General features: G+C 42.1%; 1 protein-coding gene across 1 annotated transcript in view; it reads right to left on the bottom strand.

Annotated features, from left to right (window-relative positions):
- APC (APC regulator of WNT signaling pathway) overlaps positions 1-23,075 on the bottom strand; it is a 191,527-nt gene extending 168,452 nt beyond the window's left edge. The window contains exon 1 of the mRNA XM_082836192.1: positions 22,968-23,075. The gene's annotated coding sequence lies outside the window, so the exon portion shown is untranslated. The remainder of the gene's footprint in view (positions 1-22,967) is intronic.
- Between the last annotated feature and the right edge of the window lie 336 nt (positions 23,076-23,411).

The raw sequence follows: 23,411 nt of genomic DNA, 5'->3' as shown, positions 1-23,411 counted from the left end.
ACATCCCTTCAAAAGCCCTAAGAGAATTAAAACAGTGCTTTTTAAAATTCTAAACCATTTCCCCATTTTCACGGAGGAAATGCAGACAAAGCAAGGGCAAAATTTCCGCATGAGGGCCTCCCCCTGGCTCACGGCCTTGGCCGTCACTAAGCTGGTGAGCATCCCATTGTCATTTGAGAAAGCCAGCTGCACAGCTAGATAGAGTGAGCCTGTCTCTGCAACTCCAAGACTGTAATTATGCTAAAATGGGATCTTGCAGCAGTGAATATAAAGAGAAGCCTTGGAATATCTCTCCTACACTAAACAACTTTATGGTTGAAAGGAAGCAATTACTGAGAACAAGATGAGGCTAAGGAAAAATAGCGTAACTTTCCAACTTTTCTAACTTGGTTATTGAGATTGTGCTGACCTCAAACAGTTTTTGCTTTTCTTTCCCCTGAAGCCATAGCAATTCCAGCTTCCTAGCCTGATTTTTAGATTAAGTGGAAAAAAAATTTAATTAACTATCTCCCTCACTCAATTTAAAGCAACTTTCTACACTGGCTTAAAAATATCAATAATTCTACCAAAGTCTTTAGGTTTAGTTATCCCTCCCACCAAAACCTGGAGAGACACTAGTATCCAATTAAGTCCTTTGCTATTTACTTGATGCAGCAGCTCTACCTTCCTAAGTTACAACCGTCCACCTGGGAGTAGAGTTATCTGGGGAGAGGACAGATGTGAAAACAGCAGAACCTGAGGGCCCTAATTACTTTCTTTTCCTGGGATAGAAGTTGGCAGAAATAGGAAATTGCAGATAGAACAGGATTATGTTTGAGGCTGGAAACTGCAAATGAGTATCACCTACAAAAATGCATCCATCATCTCATTCTGCCTCAGTTGTCTGCGATTAGAAATGTCCACCTCGAGGGCGTATCAAGATGGCGGACTAGGAGGTGGGGGAATTCGTGTTTCTGTACAACTAGGGCACCTACCAGGCACCAGTGGGGGACCACGGACACCTAAAGGGACGGGAGGAGCCCCCAGCGACCGGGTAGCTTGTGGGGTGTGTGGGGAGTGAAGGGGGAGGAGAAGTGGAGGCAGGATGGGACTGACGCCCCTGAGGGGTGGCTGGGGGAGGGAAAGGGATCCCACGCCCGAAAGGGGAAATTGGGGGACCACTGGGAGGACAGAGGATCAAAAGGGAGAGTGGCCAGGTTTCCCCTGCCCACTTGGGCCCCCGGGAGCCTGTTGAGATCCTGGGCCTGATCCTTTGCCTACCTAGGCCCCCTCCAGCCACGTGGGTCCTGAGGGAGTGGGAGGGAGGGAAGGGGAAGCAAAAGTAAAGGCCGGACCTATGAGAACAGCACCCCTGAGGGGTGGCTGGGGGAGGGAATCAGTTCCTACAACCAGTAGGACCCACCCACAGTTAGGGGTCCAGCAGGGACAGGGGAGACCCTGGGGGAGACGGTGGGGGAGGGGTGCGAAGGAACGCAAGGGGACGCGGCCAGTGCTTTCCCTGTCTACTTAGGCACCAGGAAGCCTGTTGGGCTCCCGGGCCTAATCCTCTGCCCCGGAGCCTCCCTCCTGTCCTGCAGAGCCCAAGCCCCGCCCCTACACCCCCACCCAGGGTGCTACCTCTACACTCGGAGACCCCCTCCAACGAGCGGGGACTAAACCCCACCCACACACCCTCACCCAGGGTCCTAACTCCAAACTCCAGAACCCCACACTCCAGAGGCCCGCCTTTCCAAGTGCTACCACTCCACTTCCATGCAGGTACTAAGCACAGGTCCTGCCCCACGCTTGAACAATGCCCTGCCCTAAACCCCACCCCTGACTAAGTTCCACCCCCACCTAAACTCCGCCCCCATAGCCAAGGTTTTTCTTTTTCTTTTTTTCTTTTTTCTCTTTTAGATTGGAATTGTTTTACCTTGTAGATTCATTGTTGTTGACACTTTTATATTTTTATTTTTCCTAATAAATATTTTATTTTTCTAATTTTATTTTATTCTTTATACTTTGTTATTGTTCTCTCCTTTTCGCTTGTTCCCTCTGCTCCCTGTTTTTGTTGTTGTGGTTTTATTTTACCTTGTTGTAGTTGTTTCAATTATAGCTTTATTTTTCCTAATATATTTTTTATCTTTCAAATTTTACTTTGTTTTTTATTATTTGATATTGTACTACCTCTTTCTTTCTTTCTTTCTTTCTTTCTTTCTTTCTTTCTTTCTTTCTTTCTTTCTTTCTGTCTGTCTGTCTTTCTTTCTTTTTTAATCCCACCACAAAGCTTGCAGGATCTTGGTTCCCACGCTGGAGGTCAGTGCCAAGCTCCTGTGGTGGGAGCTCTGAGTCCAAACCACTGGACTAACAGAGAACCTCAGACCCCAGGGAATATTAATCGGAGTGAGGCCTCCCAGAGGTCCTCATCTCAGCACCAAGACCTGGATCTATCCAATTGCCTGCAAACTCCAGTGCTGGATGTCTCAGGCCAAACAACCAGTAAGACAGGAATACAGCCCCACCCATCAAAAAAAAAAAAAAAAAAAAAGACAAAAAATACGATACAGAGAAAGGAGAAAGGTAAAGACCTACAAGACCAAATAAATGAAGATGCAATAGGCAACCTACCTGAAAAAGAATTCATAGTAATGATAGTAAAGATGATCCAAAATCTGGGAAACAAAATGGAGAAAATACAAGAAACATTTAACAAGGATCTAGAAGAAATAAAGAGCAAACAAACAGTGATGGACAACACAATCACTGAAATTAAAGATACTCTAGAAGGAATCAATAGCAGAATAACTGAGGCAGAAGAACGGATAAGTGAGCTGGAAGATAAAATGGTGGAAATAACTGCCAAGGAGCAAAATAAAGAAAAAAGAATGAAAAGAATTGAGGACAGTCTCAGAGACCTCTGGGACAACATTAAATGCAACAGCATTCAAATCATAGGGATCCCAGAAGAAGAGGAGAAAAAGAAAGGGTCTGAGAAAATATCTGAAAAGATTATAGTCAAAAGTTTCCCTAACATGGGAAACGAAATAGTCAATCAAGTCCAGGAAGCACAGAGAGTACCATACAGGGTAACCCCAAAGAGAAACACGCCAAGACGCATATTAATCAAACTATCAAAAATTAAATACAAAGAAAATATATTAAAAGCAGCGAGGGAAGAGCAACAAATAACATACAAGGGAATCCCCATAAGGTCAACAGCTGACCTTTCAGCAGAAACTCTGCAAGCCAGAAGGGAGTGGCAGGACATATTTAAAGTGATGAAAGGGAAAAACCTACAACCAAGATTACACTACCCAGCAAGGATCTCATTCAGATTGGACAGAGAAATTAAAACCTTTACAGACAAGCAAAAGCTAAGAGAATTCAGCACCACAAAACCAGCTTTCCAACAAATGCTAAAGGAACTTCTCTAGGCAGGAAATGCAAGAGAAGGAAAAGACCTACAATAACAAACCGAAAACAATTAAGAAAATGGTAATAGGAATATACATATCGATAATTGCCTTAATGGCAATGGATTAAATGCTCCAACCAAAAGACAGGCTCGCTGAATGTATACAAAAACAAGACCCATATATATGCTGTCTACAAGAGACCCAATTCAGACCTAGGGACACATACAGACTGAAAGTGAGGGGATGGAAAAAGATATTCCATGCAAATGGAAATCAAAAGAAAGCTGTAGTAGCAATTCTCATATCAGAAAAAATAGACTTTAAAATAAAAACTATTTCAAGAGACAAAGAAGGACACTACATAATGATCAAGGGATCAATCCAAGAAGAAGATATAACGATTGTAAATATTTATGGACCCAACTCAGGAGCACCTCAGTACATAAGGCAAATGTTAACAGCCATAAAAGAGGAAGCCGACAGTAACACAATAATAGTAGGGGACTTTAACACCCCACTCTCACCAATGGACAGATCATCCGAAATGAAAATAAATAAGGAAGCACAAGCTTTAAATGACACATTAAACAAGATGGACTTCATTGATATTTATAGTACATTCCATCCAAAAACAACAGAATACACTTTCTTCTCAAGGGCTCGTGGAACATTCTCCAGATAGACCATATCTTGGGTCACAAATCAAGCCTCGGTAAATTTAAGAAAATTGAAATCATATCAAGTATCTTTTCTGACTACAATGCTATGAGACTAGATATCAAATACAAGAAAAAAACTGTAAAGAATACAAACACGTGGAGGCTAAACAATACACTACTAAATAACCAAGAGATCACTGAAGAAATCAAAAAGGAAATCAAAAAATACCTAGAAACAAATGACAATGAAAAACATGAGGACCCAAAACCTATGGGATGCAGCAAAAGCAGTTCTAAGAGGGAAGTTTATAGCAGTACAATCCTACCTCAAGAAACAAGAAAAATCTCAAATAAACAACCTAACCTTACACCTAAAGTAATTAGAGAAAGAATAACAAAAAAAAAAAACCCCAAAATTAGCAGAAGGAAAGAAATCATAAAGATCAGATCAGAAATAAATGAAAAAGAAATGAAGGAAACAATAGCAAAGGTCAATAAAACTAAAAGCTGGTTCTTTGAGAAGATAAACAAAATTGATAAACCATTAGCCAGACTCATCAAGAAAAAAAGGGAGAAGACTCCTATCAACAGAATTAGAAATGAAAAGGGAGAAGTAACAACTGACACTGCAGAAATACAGAGGATCATGAGAGATTACGACAAGCAACTATATGCCAATAAAATGGACAACCTGGAAGAAATGGACAAATTCTTAGAAAAGCACAACCTTCCGAGACTGAACCAGGAAGAAATAGAAAATATAAACAGACCAATCACAAGCACTGAAGTTGAAACGGTGATTAAAAATCTTCCAACAACCAAAAGCCCAGGACCAGATGGCTTCACAGGCGAATTCTATCAAACATTTAGAGAAGAGCTAACACCTATCCTTCTCAAACTCTTCCAAAATACAGTAGAGGTAGGAACACTCCCAGACTTCATCTACGAGGCCACCATCATCCTGATACCAAAACCAGACAAAGATGTCACAAAAAAAGAAAACTCCTGTCCAATATCACTGTTGAACATAGATGCAAATCTCCTCAATAAAATCCTAGCAAACAGAATCCAACAGCACATTAAAAGGATCACACACCATGATCAAGTGGGGTTTATCTCAGGAATGAAAGGATTCTTCAATATACACAAATCAATCAATGTGATACACCATATTTACAAATTGAAGGATAAAAACCACATGATAATCTCAATAGACGCAAAAAAAGCTTTAAACAAAATTCAACACCCATTTATGATAAAAAAAACTCTCCAGAAAGTGGTCATAGAGGGAAACTACCTCAACATAATAAAGGCCATATATGAAAAACCCACAGCCAACATCGTCCTTAATGGTGAAAAACTGAAACCATTTCCACTAAGATCAGGAAGAAGACAAGGTTGCCCACTCTCACTACTATTATTCAATATTGTTTTGGAAATTTTAGCCATAGCAGTCAGAGAAGAAAAAGAAATAAAAGGAATCCAAATCAGAAAAGAAGAAGTAAAGCTGTCACTGTTTGCAGATGACACGATACTATACATAGAGAATCCTAAAGATGCTACTAGAAAACTACTAGAGCTAATCAGTGAATTTTGTAAAGTAGCAGGATACAAAATTAATGCACAGAAATCTCTTGCATTCCTATACACTAATGATGAAAAATCTGAAAGGGAAATTAAGGAAACACTCCCATTTACCATCGCAACAAAAAGAATAAAATACCTAGGAATAAACGTACCTAAGGAGACTAAAGACCTGTATGCAGAAAACCGTAAGACACTGATGAAAGAAATTAAAGATGATATAAACAGATGGAGACATATGCCATGTTCTTGCACTGGAAGAATCAACATTGTGAAAATGACTACACTACCCAAAGCAATCTACAGATTCAGTGCAATCCCTATCAAACTACCACTGGCATTTTTCACAGAACTAGAAGAAAAAATTTCACAATGTGTATGGAAACAAAAAAGACCCCGAATAGCCAAAGCAATCTTGAGAAAGTAAAACGGAGCTGAAGGAATCAGACTTCCTGACTTCTGATTATACTATAAAGCTACAGTAATCAAGACAGTATGGTACTGGCACAAAAACAGAAATATAGATCAATGGAACCGGACAGAAAGCCCAGAGATAAACATACACACATATGGTCACCTTATTTTTGATAAAGGAGGGAAGAATATATAGTGGAGAAAAGACACCCTCTTCAATAAGTGGTGCTGGGAAAACTGGACAGCTACATGTAAAAGAATGAAATTAGAACACTGCCTAACACCATACACAAAAATAAACTCAAAATGGATTAAAGACCTAAATGTAAGGCCAGACACTATAAAACTCTTAGAGGAAAACATAGGCAGAACACTCTATGACATAAATCACAGCAAGATCCTTTTTGACCCACCTCCTAGAGAAATGGAAATAAAAACAAAAATAAACAAATGGGACCTAATAAAACTTAAAAGCTTTTGCGCAGCAAAGGAAACCATAAACAAGATGAAAAGACAACCCTCAGAAGGGGAGAAAGTATTTGCAAATGAAGAAACTGACAAAGGATTAATCTCCAAAATATACAAGCAGCTCATGCAGCTCAATATCAAAAAAACAAAAAACCCACTCCAAAAATGGGCAGAAGATCTAAATAGACATTTCTCCAAAGAAGATATACAGATTGCCAACAAACACATGAAAGACTGCTCAACATCATTAATCATTAGAGAAATGCAAATCAAAACTATAATGAGATATCATCTCACACTAGTCAGAATGGCCATCATCAAAAAATCTACAAACAATAAATGCTGGAAACGGTGTGGAGAAAAGGGAACACTCTTGCACTGTTGGTGGGAATGTAAATTGATACAGCCACTATGGAGAACAGTATGGAGGTTCCTTGAAAAAACTACAAATAGGGCTTCCCTGGTGGCACAGTGGTTGAGAGTCCGCCTGCCGACGCAGGGGACGCGGGTTCGTGCCCCGGTCCGGGAAGATCCCACATGCCATGGAGCGGCGGGGCCCGTGAACCATGGCCACTGAGCCTGCGCGTCCGGAGCCTGTGCTCCGCGATGGGAGAGGCCACAACAGTGAGAGGCCCGCGTACCGCAAAAAAAACAAAAAAAAAAACCAAAAAAACTACAAATAGAACTATCATAGGACCCAGCAATCCCACTACTGGCCATATATCCAGAGAAAACCATAATTCAAAAAGAATCATGTACCCCAATGTTCATTGCAGCTCTATTTACAATAGCCAGGACACGGAAGCAACCTAAGTGTCTATTGACATATGAATGGATAAAGAAGATGTGGCACATATATACAATGGAATATTACTCAGCCACAAAAAGAAACAAAATTGAGTCATTTGTAGTGAGGTGGGTGGACCTAGAGTCTGTCATACAGAGTGAAGTCAGAAAGAGAAAAACAAATACCGTATGCTAACAGATATATATGGAACCTTAAAAAAGAATGGTTCTGATGAATCTAGGGGCAGGACAGGAATAAAGATGCAGATGTAAAGAATGGACTTGAGGACACGGAGAGTGGGAAGGGTAAGCTAGGACGAAGTGAGAGAGTGGCATGCATGTATATACACTACCATATGGTAAAACAGATAGCTAGTGAGAAGCAGCTGCACAGCACAGGGAGATCAGCTCGGAGCTTTGTGACCACCTAGAGGGGTGGGATAGGGAGGGTGGGAGGGAGACACAAGAGGGAGAGGATATGGGGATATATGTATACATATAGGTGAGATATATATATATATATATATATATATATATGTATATTCTTTTCGGTGGTCTGTAGGTTGTGTTTCCACAGAAGCAGAACCTGAGGGAAGGAAATGAGTGGAAGTGGTTTATTTGGGAGGTGACCCCAAGAATCACTGGTAGGGGGAGAAAAAGTGAGGGAGGGTAGGGGAAGAAGGCAGTAAATGGTGTGGTTCCAGTAGCTTACTTGTGTGGGCAATAGGAACTCTGGGAGGCAGTGTAGAACACACAGCAGAGTCAGCATAATTGAGAGCAGAGGAACTGGAATATTTACCCCTGGTTGTCAGTCACTGACTGAGCTTTGCTGGAAGGAGGCATTAATTCCCCAGCACTTCTCTCTGCCCCACAAGAGGTCATGTGGGCTCAGCTGGTCAAAAACAAATAAAAAAACAAATCAAAACGCTCAGAGAGTTGTAGGTGCTAGCGATTGGAAACCTGAAAAGCAAACATGGTAGCTGTGAATGCTGAGGGGGTGTGGGCAGAGCCCCTACAGTGTCAATAGATACCCTTTGGTTTTGGATTTTTTCCCCAATTCACCCTGGAACTCAAATCCTTCATGTTTTCCAGACAGAGTCAACACCACTGACTGCCCCGTTCTCTATTTTTTTTTCCTTTCTCTCCATATCCATTTCCACTCATCCTCAGTCAGAAGATGAAAGAGATATACATATGTACTGAATATATTTCTCTTCAGATTGGTGAGAATCCTCAGGATTTTGTTGCCTATCTTCTACAGTTTCTGGGAGTGGAGTGAGGTTAGGAGCTGAGCTTTCCTGTGTATCTAGCTTCTATGTTCTGTATTAGAAGCTGGTGCCCCTCCTCAGCCCTCCATACTGCCCACACAGCCTTCCAACTGCCCAGTTTTAGAAGTTTGTTGTGCTTTGGTTTAAAAATATATCCACAGATTCTTTGACATCCTCTCCCTAAAGGGCAGAGGCGCATTCCCCTCCCCTGGAGTGTAGGCTGAATTGTCTTCTAATGAATAGAATATGGTGGAAGTGAATGTATGTGATTAGGTCATGAAAGGCATCCTTTCTCCTCGCTCCTCTCTCCCGCTCTCTTTCTCTCCCTCTCAACATTCGCTCTGAGGAAAGCCAACTACCCTATCGTGAGCACACTCAGCAGCCCGATGGACAAAGCCACAGGATGATTCTGTGAACAGCCAGCAAGGAACTGAAGCCTCTGGACAACAGCGTATGAGTGAGTTTGGAAGAGGATCCTCCAGCCCCAGTCAAGTCTTTTTATGGGAAAACTGGAGCGACAACCACCCAGCTAAGCTGTTTCCAGATTCTTGACTTCCCAAAACTGAAAAGAAATGCGTTTTAAGCCACTGAGTTTGGGAGTGATTTGTTAAGCAGCAATAGATAAATAATAGAATTGATTAGGATTTTCCATTTCCTAGTTAGGTTCTTTTTGGTAAATTTGGAGCTGGCTTTTTTTTTTTAATTTTTTAAAATTTACTTTATTTATTTATTTTTGGCTGTGTCAGGTCTTTGTTGCTGTGCGCAGGCTTTCTCTAGTGGCGAGCGGGGGCTACTCTTCATTGTGGTGCGTGGGCTTCTCAATGCGGTGGCTTCTCTTGTTGCAGAGCACGGGCTCTAGGCACGCGGGCTTCAGTAGTTGCGGCGCATGGCTTCAGTAGTTGCGGCACGTGCGCTCAGTAGTTGTAGCTCGCGGGCTCTAGAGCGCAGGCTCAGTAGTTGTGGCGCACGGGCTTAGTCGCTCTGCGGTATGTGGGATCTTCCTGGACCAGGGCTCGAACTCGTGTTCCCTGCATTGGCAGGTGGATTCTTAACCACTGCACCACCAGGGAAGCCAGGGGCTGGATTTTAAACTATTTTTTGCTCTCCTTTTTTAAAATATGCAATTTAAATTCACCATATTAAACACCTTTGAAGTTAACTCTTTTGTCTTGAACGTGGCATAGTATGTTAAACTTTGCTTTTTATTCCCTTCTGTTGTACGTAAGTCATAGGGGACCTAGAGAATCTTTTGTCACTTTATTTCTTGGACAACAGTGAAGACGGAAGCTGTTCAGTATGTCTTTCCCCTTCACATTTTATCTATAAAGAGAACAAGGTAGGAGGTTAATACTTTTAGTTGACAGAGGTACTTTAACAAGTTCTAGACAAGGGAAGGTTTTGATGCCGTCTCCAAGAATCTCTTTGCTTTTTTCTACCTGCTTCTAAAACTCCTCTTGGATCCTCTGGAATGTCAGATCCCTCAGTCACCAGCATCACTACTGTCTTCCCTCTGCTCCAAGCTGATTGGAATTGATTGCTCTTCTGTATCACGAGGTTCATAGTCTCAATGTTCTCCGTTTGAAATCTCTGAGAAGTACTTTTCTCCTATAAGTTCACAGTGGCACTTCATTCTTAGAAATATTGCATGAAGGAGATGGAACAAAGTACGGAATCAGACAACTAGGGAGGCTATGACTTCATGAATTTATGGTAGACTCTCTTAACCCAGAAACTAAATAAAACAGATATTCCACTTGAAGCAACTCTTGCAACTCAGTTTTTATAATAACTTAAATCGCTTTAAAATAAAAATCTTCTATTTTGAAACGTAAGAATTAGAGAATAGCGTCTCAAGCCAACCTTGATGACTTGAAGAAAAAATCTCCATTAGAAACACAAAATCATACATACTCTATGATACGAATCATGTGAAAAGTATGTGTATATGTGGGAAAAGATTAGGAGAACTAAAGGAATGTAAACAATTATTTCCTTTAGGCTGAGACATTATAGGTAAACTTTTTGAAATTGTAAAATCAAAATCTTTCCGGAAGAAAGAAATATAACTACATATGCCTGGGTGGATTTCTGTAAACACTACAGAATTTTAAAAAGTAAACTGGGCTGGGTTATGAAGGAGAGAGAAAGAGACCATTCTTTCATTCTGGCTGAAGGGAGGCGTCTGAGCTGAGATTGCACTCGTACTGCTGAAAAACTCCCTCTGCTTCCTTCCCTTTCCAGCTCAACCCCATTTCACTATAGTCTGCTTTTCTTCTTGATTCTCTTGATAGAAAATCTCCAAATTAGTTGAGAGTTGATTATTTTGTCTGAACAAAAATAATGATAACAAAACTTCTAAAAAAATGAAGTCTGATAAGTCCCAATTTAGAAATCAAACCAACCAGGCGGCATCTCAGGGGCTGAGGCTGCTGTCACCTTTGGCTCTTAAGAAACGACAGCATGCATCCTCCTCTCATGTTTGTGACTCTCTGAGTGTGGAAATGACCTAAGGGAAGCAGCAAAGCAGGCTGTGGAGCAGTCTTACAACTGGAAAAAATAAGTAGGCCTGCTTATTAGGTCTGTCTATAAAACTCTGATCTGTTACACCCCGTTCATTAAAAAAGGTAATAATGGGCTTCCCTGGTGGCACAGTGGTTGAGAGTCCGCCTGCCGATGCAGGGGACACGGGTTCGTGCCCCGGTCCGGGAAGATCCCACATGCCGCGGAGCGGCTGGGCCCGTGAGCCACGGCCGCTGAGCCTGCGCGTCCGGAGCCTGCGCGTCCGGAGCCTGTGCTCCGCAATGGGAGAGGCCACAACAGTGAGAGGCCCGCGTACCGCAAAAAAAAAAAAAAAAAAAAAAAAAGTGACTATCTCCAGAAGGAATTACATTTGGAGAAGGACCAGTTGCTGGGCAAGGCCAAACTGTTTCCATCCGCCCTGGGAACTGCTGAGCACCGATCTCTTATGCCAGGTTTTAGCATTGGAGTCAGCAAGGTCTTTGTCATCTCTTGCCAAGCAGAGAGGGGGCGGAGGTGTACGTCGGACCAACGGCGATAGATCTCTACCCAGAGGACCCAGCCCTGACCTTGGTGCTTGAGTAGAAGTGACCTTGCCGAAGGCTAGGTTTGTTTTTGTAGTCTTTTTCATTTTTTACCTAATTTTTTTTTTAATCAGTCTATCTCCCTCCTCCAGAATGTAAGCTCCATAAGGGTAGGGAATGTTTGTTCATTGCCATATCCCCAGCATGAGAGTGCTAGAAAGTGGTTTGGTCAGTGTGTCCAGGCTGGGTGGGGATGACACAGGGGAAGGAGTTGGGGACGGGGGTGGGGTAAAATCTGGGTCAGAGAAATTAGATGTTTTCCAGAGATTGCCAGGGTCACGAGTCAGGAATCATCACGAAGAGAAGCTAAGGACAGAGCTTAGATAGGTTTAGGGTGAGGCCTGAGGCTATGCATTCTTAACAAGCTCCCAGATGATGCTGATACTGTTGGTTCAGGGACAACATTTGGAAGAGCAAGATTCTAAATTCAGGTCTGTTATGGACTACAGCAGAAACCTCTGTGGAGGAGCCTGGGTACACTGTGATGAGTGGGAGACAAGGGTGAAGACCTGGGCAGGGTGATGGCCACGGTGGGTCTGCGAGCAGCTTGGGGCATGGGCAGCTGGTGTGCAGCCTCAGCTCTGGCTTTGTTAGCCCCTGGCTTTGGGAGAGGTGAGGTCTTTTATCTTTTTAGAAATAACCTGCGGCTCATTTTCTTACGTCCCATTTCATGCTGTGACTTGACTCCTACTACAAGGGCGCAGTGGTTAAGGGACCTGGGTGTGGGGAGGGGCGTGCATAGGAAGTTCTCTGACGTACCCCATTCTCTTTGCCCTCCCATCTTATCCTTCACCTTCATCTTATCCTTTACCTGTGCACAGTGCTCAGAGCACTGGGCTGAGAGGTAGTGAGGTGAGTAGGAGGAGTCCTGAACTTGAGTCAAAAGATTGAACTGAGGGCTTCCCTGGTGGCGCAGTGGTTGAGAGTCCGCCTGCCGATGCAGGGGACACGGGTTCATGCCCCGGTCCGGGAGGATCCCACATGCCGCGGAGCGGCTGGGCCCGTGAGCCATGGCCGCTGAGCCTGCACGTCCGGAGCCTGTGCTCCGCAACAGAAGAGGCCACAACAGTGAGAGGCCCGCGTACCGCAAAAAAAAAAAAAAAAAAAAAAAAAAGATTGAACTGAGTTCTGGCTCTGCTGCTTATGCAGTGGCCTTGGACAAGTTGCATAACCACAGTGGCTTGCAATTTCCTCAACCATAAAATGGGTTTAGTAAGACCTGCTCTGAGTATCTCATGAGAGTATTGTGAGGATTGAGTTAATGTGTATGAAACAAGAGTTATTACATCAGTGACGTTGCTCCCTTTGCCCTTGACTTCGGGTATACCTTGAGTATCTTGAAATGAACAAGTCACTCAAGTAAGTATTTCTGCTGCTAGCCTTGACCAGGACATATAACAGGTGACTTGTTTCTGTAAAGGTCATTTACATTGGAATGTTTTTAAAGTTTACTTCATTTATTTCTTCCCTCAGGAAAATCTCTGTTCTCTGCATGATAGAATCCTTACTCATCTTTTAAAAATTTTACATAAATACTGAAATCACTTTAAAGTCACTGGTAGGAAAAATAGGTTTCTTCAAGACTCCATCATTTGCTACAAAGGGTAAAAGATGACCTTGTCTGAAATACAGGGTGTAATTATTTCAGATTCTGAAAAAAACTGTTCTTTGAACAGTCCATGTCTCTCCTTTGCTTGTTTCTTTTAAAAGAACTGCAAGCTCTAGTGAGAAGGATGCCACAAAAATAGAAATGCCAATCTCTAAAGATCTCAAGGCACTTTCAAAATGATAAATAATTAATTTTCACAGCATCCCTGATATGATTAAGAGATGAAGCAAGGGAGGCCAAAAGAAGTTAAGGGACCTGCCCAAGGTTATAAGCAGCCAAGCCTGGAATAGAAGCCAGACTGGAACTCAGGGCTTCTAACAAAAAGGTTTAGTTTAGTACATTTACTGAGCACGAACTACATCCTAGGTACCAAGGGGACTGTATCATCTAGGAGTTCATGATCTAGTGGGGAACACACACACACACACACACACACACACACACACACACACACACACACACTCCCCTAATATAAAGCAAACAGCAATGAATACTATAATTAGATACCAAAAGTATATAAAAGTAGAAGAGGGGAAAAATTAACTATGACTCAGGCAGTGGGGGAATTTGGGAATGTTTTTATAGAGGAGATGAGATTTGACCTGAGGCTTGGAGAATGGGTTGACCATTGATAGGAGAACATAGGAGGGGAAACAAAAGGGCATCCCTCCAGGCTGGCTATTCAGGTTTGAGTCAATAACCAGGGTTTGGAAAGCAAAGGAGACATTCTTACAAAATAGCAAGTAGAACTGGGTTATATGCAGAGTAGGGATCAGATTGCCAAGGATCTTGAATTCTAAATTGAAGAGGATGGATTTTGTTAGCCATGATGAGCTATCAGTGGCTTTGGGGGTAGGGAAGATATAAGGTATCTGTTCTAATAGGAAGGTTACTATGGGACCAATATGTAGGATAAATGAGAAGGAAGAGAAATAGCAGGCAGGAAACCAATAGTAACTTCTTCCAATCGTTGAACAAATGTTTGTGGGATATTTTAGTATTACTGTGTGCCAGTTGTAATGCTGGGCACTAGGAATATCAGTATAAAAAAGACATAGCCTCTGCTGCTAAAGGGAAGCAGTGCTTACAGAACAGCCCAAGTGCTGAGAGTGGTAGGAATAGGGTGCTTTGGAAGCATGGACGGGGCATCTAAATGAGGGAACACTGGGTGGGGGCAGGGAGATAAATTACAAGGTTGGGATGAACATATACACACTACTCTATATAAAATAGGTAAACAACAAGGGCCTACTGTATAATACAGGGAATTATACCTTGTAAGAACCTATAATGGAAAAAAATCTGAAAAAGAATGTGTGTGTGTGTGTGTGTGTGTGTGTGTGTGTGTGTAACTGAATCACTTTGCCATACACTTGGAAATAACACAACATTGTAAATTAACTATATTTCGATTTTTAAAAACTGCAAAAAAAGAAAAAAAGCATCTCTAAACTCAATAACTAACTAAAAAATAATAAATAAATAAATAAATAAATGAGGGAAGACTTCCTGGAGGAGGTTTCCCTCTAGCTAAGTCTAAAAAATGAATGGGGATTGGTAGGTGAATGAGGCATGCAAGCACATTCCAGGTAATGGCACATGCGAGGCATGAATCGGGATGACAGGTTCAGGGAACAAGGGGCTCTGTGTGACTGGGTTGAAGTTGTGTGTGATGGTGAGGGAAGAGAAAGGGAGATGAAGCCAGAAGGCCAGCGAGTCTGGAGCATGAGAGGTTGTGTGTGTTGGTTAAGGGAATGAACTTCATCCTGAGAGCTTGTGAAGGACTTCTAAGTAGAGGAGGTACTATATCAGACCAGTTAAGTGTATTGAAATCATTCTGGTGAGAGATTATAGGGCTTGACCTAGGTCAGTGGGCAGGTGGTGAGACTAGAGAGAACTTTATCATTTGGATGGAGAGTTTAGACTAATGTACAGAATGAGATTAAAAATCAAGGTGCGTATACTTAGTGAGATTAGTCAGACAGAGAAAGACAAATATATATCACTCACATGTGGAGTCTAAAACATAATACAAATGAATGTACACTTAAAACAGAAACAAACTCACAGACATAGAAAATGAACTTATGGCTACCAAAGGGGAGAGGGAAAGGGACAAATTAGGAGAATGGAATGAAGAGATACAAACTACTATACACAAAATAGATAAGCAACAAGGATTTACTATAAAGCACAGGGAACTGTATTCAATATCTTGTAATAACCTGTAATGGAAAATAATGTGAAAAAAAATACTGAATCACTTTGCTGTAAATCTGAAACTAACACAATATTGTAAATCAATTATAATTCAATAAAAAAGGAAACAGAAAGAAAGTCAAGATGAGGTAAAAGGCTAAATTATGGATGGATGTCAAGGGCTCTGGGATTTTGAAGAGAATAATGTGAAGCCTGGCATATATTGGCAGGCAGGATTCCAGGAAGGGGTGGGACCTGCACTGAGGATGGTGTTCCAAGTAAGGACTACAGGGCAGGTGGGAAGAAGCAAGGTCAACTTCCATAACTATGAGGAGAAAGGGCTGCATTGGTGGAGAGCTTGTTTTATCATATGGATGGTAGTATGGTAGGGCTGGTTTATAAAAGACTTTAGAAGGAGCAAGACTAGATGAAATAAGCAAGAAAGAGACATTGAAAACTTTTGAACACAAGAGTGAGCTAATAAAAATGACATAACTTGAGGGAGTTACGGGATGGCCAACTTTTGAAGGTTCTTGGGGTGACTTAGGAGATGGAGAGTGTCTCTTAATATCCTGAAAATCTGGCTGCAAGGTGTGGATCCTTTCAACTTCTCTAACTATATGGATGGCCATGAAATAAATCTTTTTCTGCCACCACCAATAAAAATCTTAGAGTATTAGCCATCACTGGCTAATCTAAACTGAACAGTTGCTAGAAGAGAAGGACTACTGGAAAGCTAACCTCCTAAGGTGTAGAGCACTCAACTTCAGTGAAGAAAGACCCTGTGTCTCTCAGTGAATTTTCCTGGGACCACTCTGTGTATCCCTGATGAATTACTGTGTACAGAGGCCAACAGAGTGGCAACTTTAAACCTGAGTGATTATAGCGAGGCTCAACAGCTAAACAAAGAAAGCTAAAGGCTACATAAAAGAGCAACAATTTGACATAAATCACAGCAATAATTTTTTTGGATCTGTCTCCTAAAGTAAAGGAAATACAAACAAAAATTTAAAAATGAGACCTAATTAAACATAAAAGCTTTTGCACAGTAAAGGAAACCATCAACAAATGAAAAGACAACCTACTGAACAAGAGAAGATATTTGCAAATGACATGACCGATAAGGGATTAATATCCAACATATATAAACAGCCCATACAACTCAACATCAAAAAAACAAACAGCCTGATTAAAAAATGGGCAGAACTGAATAGATATTTTGCTAAAGAGGAAATGAAAATGGCCAACAGGCACATGAAAAGATGCTCATCATTGCTAATCATCAGGGAAATGTAAATCAAAACCACAGTGAGATATCACCTCATACCTGTCGGAATAGCCATTATCAAAAAGTCTACAAATAATAAATGTTGGCAAGGATGTGGAGAAAAGGGAACCCTTGTACACTGTTGGTGGGAATGTAAATTGGTGCAGCCACTGTGGAAAACATTATGGAGATTCCTCAAAAAACTAAAAATAGAGCTACCATATGATCCAGCAATCCTGCTCTTGGGCATATATCCAGATAAAACTGTAATTGGAAAAGATACATGCACCCCAATGTTCATAGCAGCACTATTTGCAATTGTCAAGACATGGAAACAACCTAAGTGTCCATCAACAGAGGACAGGATAAAGAAGATGTGGTATATATATATACACACACACATACGTACATACACACACACAATGGAATACTACTCAGCCATAAAAAAGAATGAAATTTTGCCATTTGCAGCAGTGTGAATGGACTTGGAGGGCATTATGCCAAGTGAAATAAGTCAGATAAAGGAAGATAAATACTATATGATATCACTTATATGTGAAATCTAAAATAATACAACAATCTAACGAATGTACCAAAAAAGAAGCAGACTCACAGATATAGAGAACAAACTGGTGGTTACCAGTGGGGGGGGAGAGGGGCAATATAGGGGTGGGAGAGAGGGAGGTACAAACTGTTGTGTGTAAGATAGGCTCAAGGATGTATTGTACAACATGGGAAATATAGCCAATATCTTGTAATAACTGTAGATGGAAAGTAACCTTTAAAAATTGTATTAAGTAAAAAAAATTTTATTTTAAAGGAAGGCAATGAGTAACAGAAAGACAAAGTCAAGAGGAGAGTTTAGAAATTGACTAAGTGTATAGATCTGTGATCTGGTGACCTAGAAAGGGTAGGCCTATGGTGGTGAGATGCTTAAATCATGGCTAAGACTTGAAGAAAGAATAATATATCTGTTATGGGCTGAATTGTGTCCCCCCCAAATTCATATGTCAGTGTCCTAATCCCCAGCACCTCAGAATTCAACTGTACTTTGAGATAGGGTCTTTAAAGAGGTAACTAAAGTTAAATGAGGTCATTAGGATGGGCCCTAATCCAATATGACTGATGTCCTTATCGGAAGAGTGTAGGACACAGACACACACAGAGGGAAGATCCTATGAAGTCAAGGATAACCATGGCCATCTACAAGCCAAGGAGAGGCCTAAGAATGAAACCATCTCTGTTGACACCTTGTGCTTATACTTCTAACCTCCAGAGTGGTTTAAATTTTTGCTGTTTTAAGTCATCCAGTCTGCATTTTGTTATGGCAGCCCTAGAAAACACAGTGCTCTAGAAGACTAATACAATAGTTCCCGTGGGGCTAGAAGAACTCCAGGACTTGGACCAGAGCCAGAAGTACAGCAGACTGGAAAGCAAGGTAGGAAGAGAGAGGCCAGGGCAGACGGAGGCACACAGATCTAAGGATCTCTGAGTGAGCTGTCTCTCAGACGAAGTATTTAGTTTCTGCCTCGAGTCATCGGCTGGTTTTTAGGAGTAGCTTGGCTGCACTTGGGATGCCTGGCCTGAGCGTGTGTGCCTTTTGTGATTTAATGCTGATGAAAGATATGAGAGATGATAGTTCTACATCCTCAGGTTATCCTGCTTCTGAGCAGCATTCAAAACAGTTGACCACCCCTTCCTTCTTGAAACTCCTCTCTTGGATTGTGTGATACCACGAGTCTCCTCTATTTCTGCTGGCTACTTTTTAATTTCATTTGCTGCCTTTTTTTTTTTTCTTTTTCTCTACCTAAATTCTAAATGATGGAGCTCCTCAGGGCTCCATCATGGATCCTCCTGTCTTCTCTGCCTACCTGATTTCTCCCGGTGAACTCATCCAGTCCCTTGGTTTAAACGCTGTGTATAAACAGATGATCCCAAATCTACATTGCTGGCTGCTCCCCTGAGCTCCTGACTCATGTAAACAAACACGTACTTGATGTTTTCCCCCTGGGTGTCACACAGACATCTCAGATTTTGTGAGTACAAAATTACACTTGATTTTCCTGCTCATTCTTGTTCCTTTGCCCATCCTTCCATTCTCAGTTACACATTATCACCATCCACTCAGTTGCTCAAGCCAAGTCATCCTTGATCCCTTCCTTTCTCTAACCCAATCCATCAGCAAGTGCAGACCATTCTACTTTTAAAACATATCCCAACCTGTCCATCTCCCTTTATCACCTCTGCCAACATTACAGTACAAGTCACCATCTTTTGTTGCCTGGACTACTGTTAGAGCCTCCTGCTTTGCACATCTACTAAACCCAGTCTGCACCCAGAACCATGGAGTATAACATTCTCAATTCTGCACAGTCTGCTTCCATCCTACAATTCCAGCCTCATCTGGCTTTACTCTCCTCCTTGCGCACTCCCTTTAAGACCTTTATTCAGTTCCTCTAATGTGTGTGTATCCTAGACTGAGTTCCTTTGAAATGACTTAGGGGCAAATTGGTAGTGGGGGGGCAGGTCAGTGATCCAAAAGGAGTGAGGGCATGAGAAGAACGAGAAAGAAAAGGAGGGGAAAAAACAAAAAGCACAGTTTTGGAAATTGCTGTTGTGAGCAACATGTCTATCTTTTGCTGAGACCTACTGAGAAGTGTACAGAATGTCTCCCAGTGATGTTCACCTAAAGGAGGGGAGGCTGAGACATTTATGGACCAGCTCCTGTGCCCTGCAGTTGAGGGTTGCCTGGTAGGGGTTGGAGTAGGGGACAGCATTAATACCCTGGCATTTCTAGGCTGCACTTGTGCCATTATCAGAGAAAGAAGAAAGATGCTCAGATGCTTGAGGTGGGTGGCTGTCAGATGGATATGAGTTTGAGCTGTCAGGGACCGTCCACCATAGCTGTGGCTGAAACAGAGGAGGGCTGAGAGGATGTAACATGGGGCACCAGAGGTGTCACTGACTCCAAACTCTTTCTTGCATTGGTGACTTTGTATATGCTGTTCCCTCGGCTGGCCTTCTCCTCCTTCCTCTTTTGTGAGTAACTGGATCCCTTCCACAGCCTTAGGTCTCAGCTTAAATATCACTTCTTCAGAGTTGCCTTCCCTGATTTCCCAGTCTAAATTACATCTCCTTTGGTAGCCTCTCTCATAGCACCTTCAGTCCATGTGCCAGGAGCTGTGATCCTATATTTGTGTATTCAGTGTTGTATCTGTCATTCACACAAGAATGTTCATTTCTGTACACCCAGTGCCTGGCATTATACCTGGCACATAGTAGGTGCACAAATGACAAATGAATGAAGAAAAATTATAAACCTAAATGTGTATCCCAGAAACCTATCTCAAGTCTTTCTTTTGGCAGCAAAGGCAGGGAGCCTGGTTCTCCATCAGCCTGCATCGCTGCTGGAAGAGTTCAGGTTTCCCGGGCAACAGTTGGACAATAGTGGGAGGAAATTTAAGGACAGCAGAGAAAAACAGGGAAGGATTCAACAAACATTTGTGGAGCTTCCACTGTGGGTTAAGCCCTGTCTAGGTGAAGGGGATACAGAACTAGTGAAGACACAGTACCTCATAAGGTGGTCATGGGGGCAGTCATAGAAACGTATAAGTGGCAAAGTGATCGGAAGACAGTAAATACCAAGCAATGTGAGGCCGTATGATGATGAAAGATGCAACTAGATGGTTCTGAGGAGGCTTCCAGCCTTTTAATCAAAGGCATTCATAGTCAAGTGGGGCCAGACCAGGGGGGTGTGAGCATCTGAGGGAGATTCTTGAACTATTTAAACTGAAGGGGTACTGAAAATAGTTCTGCTCACAACTCTCCAGGGCTGCCCAGCACTTTGGAAGATAGTTTCAGATACAGAGCGCAGCTGTGCCGTTCTCAAGCCGGAGGGGAGAATGTTGGTTCCCTGCCACTTTCTCTGTGGTAAATGAGTAGCCATGTAGGGTTAAAATGGGCCTACTCTCTTTAGCCTAAACTTTCATGATTTAATAATTTCTTTTTCGTGGCAATAGCCAAAAATGAGTGGTAACATTGAATAAAATTTGATATAATTTATCTCTAGACTTGCAACTCAAAAAGTACATGTTTATATCAAAGATATTCTGTGGTAACATTTGCTTTAACACAATATCTATCTATCCCGTATCTACCAGTATGGGAGCTGAGTGGTAGAAAGACCCTGAGAATTGAACTCCTTCATCACGGTCCCAGGTGTCTCCTAACACCACTTCTCCTAAACTACTTCTCAGTGTAGATGCTCCATTCGTGCCTAAAGTGTTCAGAACTTCTCAGGAATTCAAAGAGACAACATTCTGAAGGCACTGGCAGGTCACGAAGTGTAGTGGAATGTGCCAGGATCTGGGAACTGGGAGACCTGGTTTCTAGTTCAGGCTCTGCCACTACCCAGCTGTGCAGCAGTGAGCACCAACCCCTCTGGTCTGTTTCACCACCTATGAAGTGTGGTCTGGCTTTTCAGGTCTAAATGCACAGGGAAAACACGAGAGGCAGGACATTGTGTTTGGGCCTTAGAGCCAGACTATCTGGATTCAAATCCATGCAAATCAAAGCCACTTACTAGCTGTGTGACTTTGGGCAAATTACTTATCTCTCTGCCTATTTTCTCATCTTTAAAATGAACTAATGGTAGTTTCTGTGTCATAGGATAGTTATGAGGATTAACTGACTTTCTGTGCATGAAAAACACCAAGTAAGAACTATCTAAGTTTTTGCTAATATTGCTTATTGTAGCACTGTTTGTAACAGAAAATGCTGGGCATAACCTAAGTACCCATCACTAGGGGACCAGTTACATAGACTATCAAACAAAGAATGAGGCACAGCTTGCATGTTACTGAAGATCTCCAAGTCACTGGTTAATTGAAAAAAGCAAGGTACAAACCAGGGAAGAGCCTGCCATGTGTGTGAGTTCATCTTTAAAGAGCACATATGGATAGAACTGGGCTAGTGTGTACATAGAATTTCTAAAAGGACACAGAGGACATAGAGAAACTCTTAACAGTAATCATATCTCAGGAGGAGACTAGGTGGACACAGGTTAAGAGGGACTTAACTTTCCATCTATGCCCTTCTACTTGAATTTGTTGCCCTGTGTGTGAGTGTATTTTTCAAGAAGCTAGTTAAAAACAAAACAAAAAACGATAATGCTTGCTTTGTCTGTCTCAGAAGGCCATTTTGAAAAATAGATGTGAGATAATGTATCTAAAAGCATGGTGAAAATTGGAAAATGCTACATCAATGTAATGCATTATTAAAATAAGAGTGTTTGGCCTACAAGATCTAGAAGCCCTAAATGTACGTGGTTGCTGAAATAAATCAGTGTGGCTTTAGAGTATCTGCCTAACAATGGTAACTTTCACAATGGTATTAACAATAGTACCGACTAAGGATAGTAAGTAGTATTGGGGTATTAGCAGCACCATGAGAGTAGTATTAGCAGCACCCAGGGCTCCAGAACTTTTCTTTCGGAAATCAACTTATTTTTCCATTTAAATAAAGGGTAAGGGTCCCTCCCGAAGACTTTTTTCCTTTAGAGTTCTAATTATTTTGCAGCTTTGGAAAAACAAATCCAATGTTAAATTTTACAGTATTTTAAGTAGTTTCTCCTTCCTCCCAAGATGTATAACCATTAAGAAAATGTTCCCAAATTAGATACCTTGCATCTTTCATTAGATATCCCACTGGTGAAAGAGATTTATTTAAATTGAAACTTAAAAAAAAAATTAAAATCAGTAAGATATTAAAAGTCAGGTTAAGGTGAGGATTATATGTATACGTGTTTTGAAACCAGGCCTGGAGAAGAGAAACCAGGTGGGGATGAAAATGATGAGAAACTCTCCCTCCCCTGTCTCTCCATTTCCCACAAAGTGGAAATTTTGAGTCAACCTTAAGAAAACATAGAGTTCCTGCCTTGTGGCTCGATTGTGAAAAGGGAGGTTGTATAATTGTGTACATTGATTCCACACAGCATACACAAGAATGATCCTCAAGACTTCTCTGCACTGGGGTTTGTGAGCCTGGACACACAGCTTCAGGTTACCCGCTTTCCAGGCACAGGCCCTTTGGAACAGCTCCCAAACGTGAGCTTTCTCTTCCCTGTGCAATTTTGCAAGCAGGCCATCTCAGCTCATTCACCAGCCCCCAGCACTTCTGGTTTGTGGGTCCCTGACAACTCAGTTCCCATCTCACAGACCTTTGATTAGAAAGCTGCAGTGTGGCTTTGTGTACACCGCTGGTCCCATCCCACCGAACAGTTTCAAGTCTCAGGGGCTGTCCACTGGGAGCCGTGCTGGAGTGCTGCCTCTTTCCCACTCCTTCCCACATCCTGGAGAAAGAGAAGTACATCTAAGGTGACTCCATTTTCCTCCCCACTGCAACCCTCTAAACTGGACTGCAAAGAACTGCTTTCCCCCAGCAGAGGACTCTGCTGGTCATCCTGATTTCTTCGGTTGTCCGGAGGGTAAAATGCAGAAATGATAGTTCATCCACTCTTTCCTGTTTCTCTCAGAAAAGCCCTCTTCCACGCAGTGGCTGGTGGGTGCAGTGACTCTGGCCCCTAGCTGCTCTGGGCAGCTTCTTACCTCTCCTCCCTGCCAAGGCCCCGACCATTTCTGCCTGCTGAGCTGCATGTCACAAA

The sequence above is a fragment of the Leucopleurus acutus genome, assembly GCF_964270905.1.
Source record: "Leucopleurus acutus genome assembly, chromosome: 3".
Lineage (NCBI taxonomy): Eukaryota > Metazoa > Chordata > Mammalia > Artiodactyla > Delphinidae > Leucopleurus > Leucopleurus acutus.
The sequence above is the reverse complement of the archived record's forward strand: the minus strand, read 5'-3'. Positions and strand labels throughout refer to the sequence as shown.